Source organism: Hibiscus syriacus, unplaced genomic scaffold (assembly GCF_006381635.1).
Source record: "Hibiscus syriacus cultivar Baekdansim isolate YM2019G1 unplaced genomic scaffold, ASM638163v2 tig00111792_pilon, whole genome shotgun sequence".
NCBI lineage: Eukaryota > Viridiplantae > Streptophyta > Magnoliopsida > Malvales > Malvaceae > Hibiscus > Hibiscus syriacus.
The window spans coordinates 617945-625468 of record NW_024063179.1 but is presented as its reverse complement, the minus strand read 5'-3'; the positions used below and the strand labels follow the sequence as shown (position 1 = coordinate 625468).

The 7524-nt window shown below is 36.4% G+C and overlaps 2 pseudogenes; one reads left to right on the top strand and one right to left on the bottom strand.

Annotated features, from left to right (window-relative positions):
- Window positions 1-2146: 2146 nt before the first annotated feature.
- LOC120170762 lies at window positions 2147-4400 on the bottom strand (annotated as a pseudogene).
- A 1495-nt stretch (window positions 4401-5895) lies between these two features.
- On the top strand, window positions 5896-7279 carry LOC120170761 (annotated as a pseudogene).
- Window positions 7280-7524: the final 245 nt, after the last annotated feature.

The window sequence follows — 7524 nt, the reverse complement described above, 5'->3', positions numbered from 1 at the left end:
AAAATATAAGGGAACTTAAATTTTCTAAGAGGCTCGAACCGCACCTCAGTACCTGTAGATGCATCCTTGTTTGGGAGTCAAATTAAAATGTAATTCTTTTTATTAACGCGTAACATTAACAATGTAACATGAAAAAAAGTTTCAATCATCAAATTGTAACTAGTCAATAATAAAATAACCAAAACGTAAAAATTAAAATTGGATGGTCAAATCGAACGAAATTGAAACGAAGTGACATGGACTATAATTTATCTAAAAATTATTGTTTCTTAAAACCATTATCCGTGACAAGTTAGATTATCTAAATTAAAAAAAAAAAAACTAAAAGTAAAAGAAATACAAATTAAGAAAACAAAAACCACTCTCCACGGCACTAGTAGTTTCCAAGAGGCGTGACATAAAATAAACAACGAAACAAAGAAAGTTGTAGAAAACAAAGAAGTTCTAGCTTTTTAGGGTATATAAACAAAAGACTGGGTAGTAGTAGCTAATCATCATCATTCCAAAGGAACATAATATGATCAAAAGTCCATAATGAATAATAATCCGACAAGCTCGTCTCCGAGGAACAAAGGGAAAGCTCCATTCTTGTCAAATACTTATGCTTTGCTCGAGGAAGGTGAAGAAGGTGGTGGTGGTGGTGGTGGTGGTGCAGAGGACAGCGGCGGCGGCAAGAAAATAGTATCGTGGAACGATGAGGGGACGGGGTTCATGGTGTGGTCGCCGGTGGAGTTTTCCGAGCTGATTTTGCCCAGATATTTCAAGCACAATAATTTTTCTAGCTTCATTCGTTAACTTAATACATATGTGAGTTGATATCACCTACTTTTTTTATTTTTTTTATTGTGCATTTATCCGATGAAGCGAAGCGAAGCGAAGCGAAGAGAGTTTTGATTGATCTCGGTCAAATTATGTTTTAGTCCCTTTGTTATACTCAAATTGGAATTTAGCAGGGGATCACGTCCAGGCCTGAGCTAAAAATTTTCGTATTTTTGTATGTATAATTAACAGGGGTTTAAGAAAAAAAATCAAGATGGGAATTAAAGCACGAGAAGTTCCAGAGAGGTTACAAGCGAATGCTAGTGGAGATAACAAGAAAGAAGAGCGAGCCAAGTGTGTTCCCTGCCTTCTTGAAGGCTTCTTCTTCCTCTGATGAAGATCATCACCTTCATCAGCCGATCATTCATGGCAGTTTCGATGATGAAACGAATGTTTATCGTCGAACACTGATGGATGAGAACCAGAATCTAAGGAGGGGAAGGTGGAGTTGCAGACCCGAATAGATCGATTCAAAGCTCTGCAAATTAAGCTGTTGGACTGCCTTGCTCAACACACGGCAACCGAAAGTAATCACCATGAAACCAGCACTGCTAGGGGACTATATAGCTAGCTTGATTTGTTTTCTCTTTATCTTCTTTTGTAGTCAAAGGCTATTATTGTTTGGTGATTGTCTGATAGATAAAATGAGCAAAATGGAAAACAAACCCAAGAAAAAGGGTTTCATTGTTTGTAGCTCACGTGGTCCATTGTACGTTCGTGTAAGTGTTAGGGATTCAGAAATTTGAGTTTATAATGTTAAGTTCGAATCTTATCACCGTTATTTTTAGTGCATAATTTATAAATTTCAAAAAAAAATCTCAATTGGATCTTAGGTATGTACTAACCATGAATCGGAAAAACCACACCTAACCTAAACTTTTTTGTACCAATAAAAAACAAAACAAAACCACAATATTTACGGTGATAAACCTTAAAAGTTTTACTTTTAGAAACGACATTTAAAAACCATCAGTTTTACGTTCACCCAGAGTTTTAGGCAGACTTATCCGCTCATTAAAGTTGTTAAAGCACCTCTAATCTCTGGGGTAAGGAAGTGTTGCAAACTTTCGAGTACCCAAGAAAGGGATGCGGGACAGGCAGCTAAGCAAAAAAGCAACCCCGCAGTACAACTACAAGAGGGGGCCCCTTCATAAGAGAAGTGCCGAGCCTTCATATATGACATCTAACGTATGTTAAGAACAATTCTGTACTTTCAGATAGAAGTAGAGACGAGATAGAGAAGAAATAGAAAAACAGGAAGAGGAATAAGAAGGAAGTATTTCATTAACAATTTTATGCCTATTCTGATACCCCTTTCCCTTATAAGCTAAACAACTAAATGCATGATAAATGAATTCATCCAACGTCCTTGACACCTTCTTAACATGTGTTCTCTTGGACACCTGTAGTAGTTATAATTGCTGACTTGTTTGCTCTCTTTGAATCTCTTATTCATTACAATATCATCCCCTCGGAAAAGAACCTTGTCCTCAAGGTTCTTAGAAGGGTTTGTTCGCCGAAAATCATCCATGGGCATCCAAGTACTAATCTCAATCCACTGCAACCTCATATGCTCGAAGCACCCCACCAACAACGACATGGTCAGCTTCAAGACTCTGCCATCCTGGAGTTCAGCTTCCTTCACCACTCGTTTTGACTTGACTATGAATCCAATTGCCACGGTTTCCTCTATACCTTTGATCCCTTTATTAGGATAATAATTCTCATAGAAAGTGGAGGTATCCAAGATGAAAAATTGGTGCATGCACCATGGTTCGGGGAACATCATGTTAACACCAAAATTGTTAATGTTCATTGTTGCACCAAGCTCAAGACCAATATAGCCTCCCCCAAAGATAGCAACCTTGTCCTTCCTCTTTGTTTTGGCATCACCATCAATTTCTCTCAAGTAAACTATGATTTTGGCGTCAGCTCCTTGCACTCTAAACTCTGTCAACCATATAACGGTGGAACTAGTTGTAAAGATCAAAACTTGATACTTCAATGTTTCTCCGGCTGTGCTAACTAGGGTCTTGCAATAAGATATGCTTTCACTATTTCAGTGCTAAGGATCAATTGAATCCCTTTTACCTTGTACCAATGAAGAAGCAAAATCTCTCCACCGCTTTCAACACAAACATGAAAACCAACACACGTTGCAGCTCCTTTAGGGAAGAAATACACTTTACTTTGGGCAAGACATTCATGTGGAGCCACAGCTTCCTCGAAAATAATTGCTAGCTCCCCAGATTGAACTTCTTGCTTGGCAAACTCTCTCATTGCATATTCAACAGCCACATCTCCTCCGAGGAAGACATCCTTGAAACTTCTCTGCCATCGATAAATGAAAGTGTACCTTGACTTTGCCTCTGCTCTCCTCGATGTTGATCTTGTCACAACTATTACCAGAAACCATGCTTTCGGTGTTCTCAAAGGTGCTTTGGATAGTAGAAGATATATTCCTCACAATGAAAAGAGGTTTACTACATTTAACAAATACACTAAACAATTTAATCCCAAAGTTCACCGTATATACCCTTATAGAGGCCATGTTGCTGCATATATGAGGCTTTTGATGGAAAATGAGCTTGAGAAGTACCAATTTAACTTCATCAAGTTGATTAAGAGATGTATCCAGCCCAGCAGCATTGAAGGGATGTACAAACAAGTTAATACCAATATTCGTGTGAATCCAGAAGCAAAGAAAGCTAAGAGGTACCTGCCGATATGGTTTTAACTTGACAAAAACAAAATCCTTTGTTGCACTTATATAAGGTCAGACAACCTCCTTGCTCGAATCTACATCAAGTGTCTCAATAACTTTTACTAGTTCAACTACCCCATCACCTTTGTCGATATTAATTAGTGCACTAGGGAAAAATCAAAACTCCCACAAATATCTAGTTGTAGCCTCCCAAGAAGAAACCACTAAAACAAAGCTAACATCATTGCCTTCAAAACTCCCAAAGAATTGGGTCATACACTTCCCCATTAGCAAAAGCCTAAACTTAAAAGGATCATCAAACTTAATCAGTACATTTTTGTGTGTAAACACCAATGAATGAATCCCTTTAAGATTTCCCCCAGCATTAACAGTTGTAAACATGAAGAACCTAATCAATAATCTCTTATATGCAACTCTCATAAGCATAGTACCAATATCATCAACAACATCGGTACATACAGCCTCAAGGATTTCAATGTTAGATATTCAGTAATTTGAAAATTGAATTCAATCTGAAGGTTGCCACACTTACTTTCATTGAGATGATTCTCTGTAATTATCAAGAGTTTTTAGAAATTTTAATCGATGATGACTTTTGTGCTTGAATAGCCTTATCTTCAACATGATGTTCTGAGATCTCGATGGGTTTGGGTGAACCTATAATCGCCGTTGTACCAATTTGAAAATCAACCTTCTCACTATCCTGAATCACTGGATCTACAATTTCATTATCAGTCAATGGTGACAATTCATCGAACACATAGTGAAAATTTCTGCTGAAATAATTTTGTTTTGGCTCAACCTCTTTTGATCCATCGATTTCATAGTGTTCCTTGAACGTCAGTCCCAACTTCATTGAGATTGTCGTTATTTGACGCAGTACATTCTGAAGTAGTTGTTGGTTCTTTTCATTTGCTTGCTTCTGCTCCTCGGCATGAGTTTTTAAAAGAGTCTAGTTGTCGTTCGTGGCAAGCGACAGTCTCCTGCAAACTTTTAATGGCATCTGTTTCATTCATCATTGTTTCATCATTTTGAAAATCATCTCCACTTTTACTCTTAATCGATTGAGCGACAAATCCAGTGTTTATCGTTATCGATATTGGCAATTTATCGAACACGTAGGGGACCATTGTGCTTAGATTGTCTCGAGTATTGCATTGAAATCTTGCCATTATCGCTTTGATGAAATTTTCCCAACATGATAGTTGTTGATACCGCTTCATCCATAGATACCATCGATAGGCAATTCCTTCAAAGTAAAACGCAGCCATAGTAATTCGATGATTATCTTCTGTTTGGTAGAACTTGAAGTATTCTTCAGCATGAGAAATCCATGATTCAGGATTCGTGCCTTCAACTATGGATAACCCAACGTAAATAGGTGTCTCCGTTTCTTTCAACTCTCAACGGAAGCGCCAATGTTAAGAACAATTATCCACTTTCAGATAGAAGAAGTAGAGAAGAGATGAAGAAGAAAAGGAAAAACAGAAGTAGGAATAAGAAGGAAGTATTTCATTAACAATTTTCATGCCTATTCTGTTACCCCCTTTCCCTTATAAGTTAAGCAACTAAATGCATGATAAATGAATTCATCCAAAGTCCTTGACACCTTCTTAACATGTGTTCTCTTGGACAGCTGTAGTAGTAGTTATAATTGCTGACTTGGTTGCTCTCTTTGAATCTCTTATTCATAACAACTACCTATGTATTCTATTAGAACGAAATCTAAATTTTTTTTATAATTCGTCAACTTACAATAATTATATTGATTTTTCTTACTCTTTCAATTAGAATTATTATAAATATCTCTCAATCACAACTAAAAGGGGTTAGAGACTCTCTTTACACTATTCATAGTTTAAATCTTCTTTATACATTTAGCCTTCTCATAAAAATATTGATTTTTTTCATCTACTACGGTTCTCCATCTAAATTAAAAAAGATGAATTGTAAACAATAAGTGGCACCAATTTATTTTCATCAAATAAAAAATTACTAATAAAAAGAAATTTTTTATAATATTAAAATTACAAGAGGTCTTTGACTTGATTTTAACTCTAATCTTAAGAATCTCTACAGCTATCACAAGTTTCTCTTTTCTTCTTACAATTTATTTTTCATCAATTGAAACGTACTACAAACTTTTGAATCGAACTAAATTAAAATTTAAGTCGCACTCTAAATTCATTTTCTAAGGCCCATTTTATATAAAAATCCAACATCTTAACCCATTAGTGAGAAAAAAGGCCCATATTCATTAACCCCTATGTCTCATAAACCCAACTCGAAGGATCTGCCAAAGCAATTTATGATATTTCGTTTCATTTCTGTTAAAATCCCCAGAAGACATGCATGAACTCCACAAAGCTGTTGTTAAACTCAAAATCCCATGCTCAATGTGGATTTTTTAGCCGATTTTATTATACAGACAGGGTCAATAAAGCCACTTTGTATTCCAGAATCAGTCCTTTGGGAGGCCCCTACAAAAGCATCGAAGCTGAGCTTGAAGACTGGCTCAAACATGGGAACAACATGCCATATTAAGTATTTAGCATTTGTGAAAACTGAATGATGCTATTGATTTGAATTTTTTAACTTTAAAAAGCCAAGACATATTTTGATATCATCACTGTCAACTAGTTTCCGAGATTTGTTTTCATAATTCGACTCGATTTATAGGGTAGTTGATGCAATGGAGATGATCGAGTAAAACGTGAGACTTTGTTTTCTAGAGTCAACTCTCGACCTGCAAAATTTTGTATGTATTTGAATGGAATAATGAACATAGCAGATAAGAGAGAGAAAAAGTTACAGTTTTGAAAGAATGATTGACTTGTTCGGCTGAATTAGTTTGAGTTTGTCATTTAGGTCTATCCTTGTAATAATTGATTCTGTTTCGTAACTGTTGATATAATTGCAGTTTGCAACTTCAAGAGAAGAATGAAATTATGAGACTGTTGTTTCGATTGTTGCTGGTTGCTCCACATTGTTGCCTAAAGTGGAGGTGAATGAATGAATGTGAACTGTTTCTAGACCTGCAAATACAAACTTGTTAGTTAAGGTTGATTGTGGCAAGTAACTTGATGCTTAAATTGTTTTATTTTTTTGGGTGGCGTTTGAATACATATTTGCATGAAATTTTCAGATATGGAGTTGCGGTTTTAGTTTGTAATTGAATCTTCAAACTTCAAACCATTAGATTATGGCTAAATTTGCTTCTTTTCTGTTACTCTGATGTCTAATGGGTCCAGGTTTCTGAATGGGTGAATAAAAAGGGTCTTTGTGCCTTTTTACCTACCGAACATGCCGTGCAATTGGATCTCATCGGTAAAGTTCGAGGATTTGCTGCCGCAGAAAACTATTTTAATGGATTGAAGGACCAAGATAAAACCAATAAGACGTATGGTGCTCTTCTGAACTGTTATGTGCGTCAGCGACAGACAAGTCCCTCTCTCATTTGCGGAAAATGGAGGAGCTGGGTTTTGCCTCGAATGCTCTTACAATGATATTATGCGTCTTTACACGAATACCGAACGGCATGAGAAGGTACCTGATGTGATGAGGGAGATGAAGGAGAAGAATGTCTCCCCCGACAACTTCAGTTACAGAATCTGCATCAATTCATTTGGCGTCATGTCAAATCTCGAGGCTATGGAAGAAATTTTAACAGAGATGGAAAATCAACCTCACATTAAGATGGATCCATGGATCCATGCATGTTTTTCCATCTGCTAGCCATTGTAATCATCTAGACTCGGAATTCGCCTTTTGGTGTCTAATTTGCATCAACGATTAATGTGAATTTACTTTAGGCAATAGTGGTGAACTTGTCGATCACTGTGATGTTTTCACATCTAAATTCGACTAAATGCCTTTGTATTGTTGTTTAGCTTATTTCTACTTTTGATGGAATAATACTTTAAGAGTAACTGCGTTGCAGTACCCCTAAATTACGGCTCTCATTCTAAATTATTCCTCAA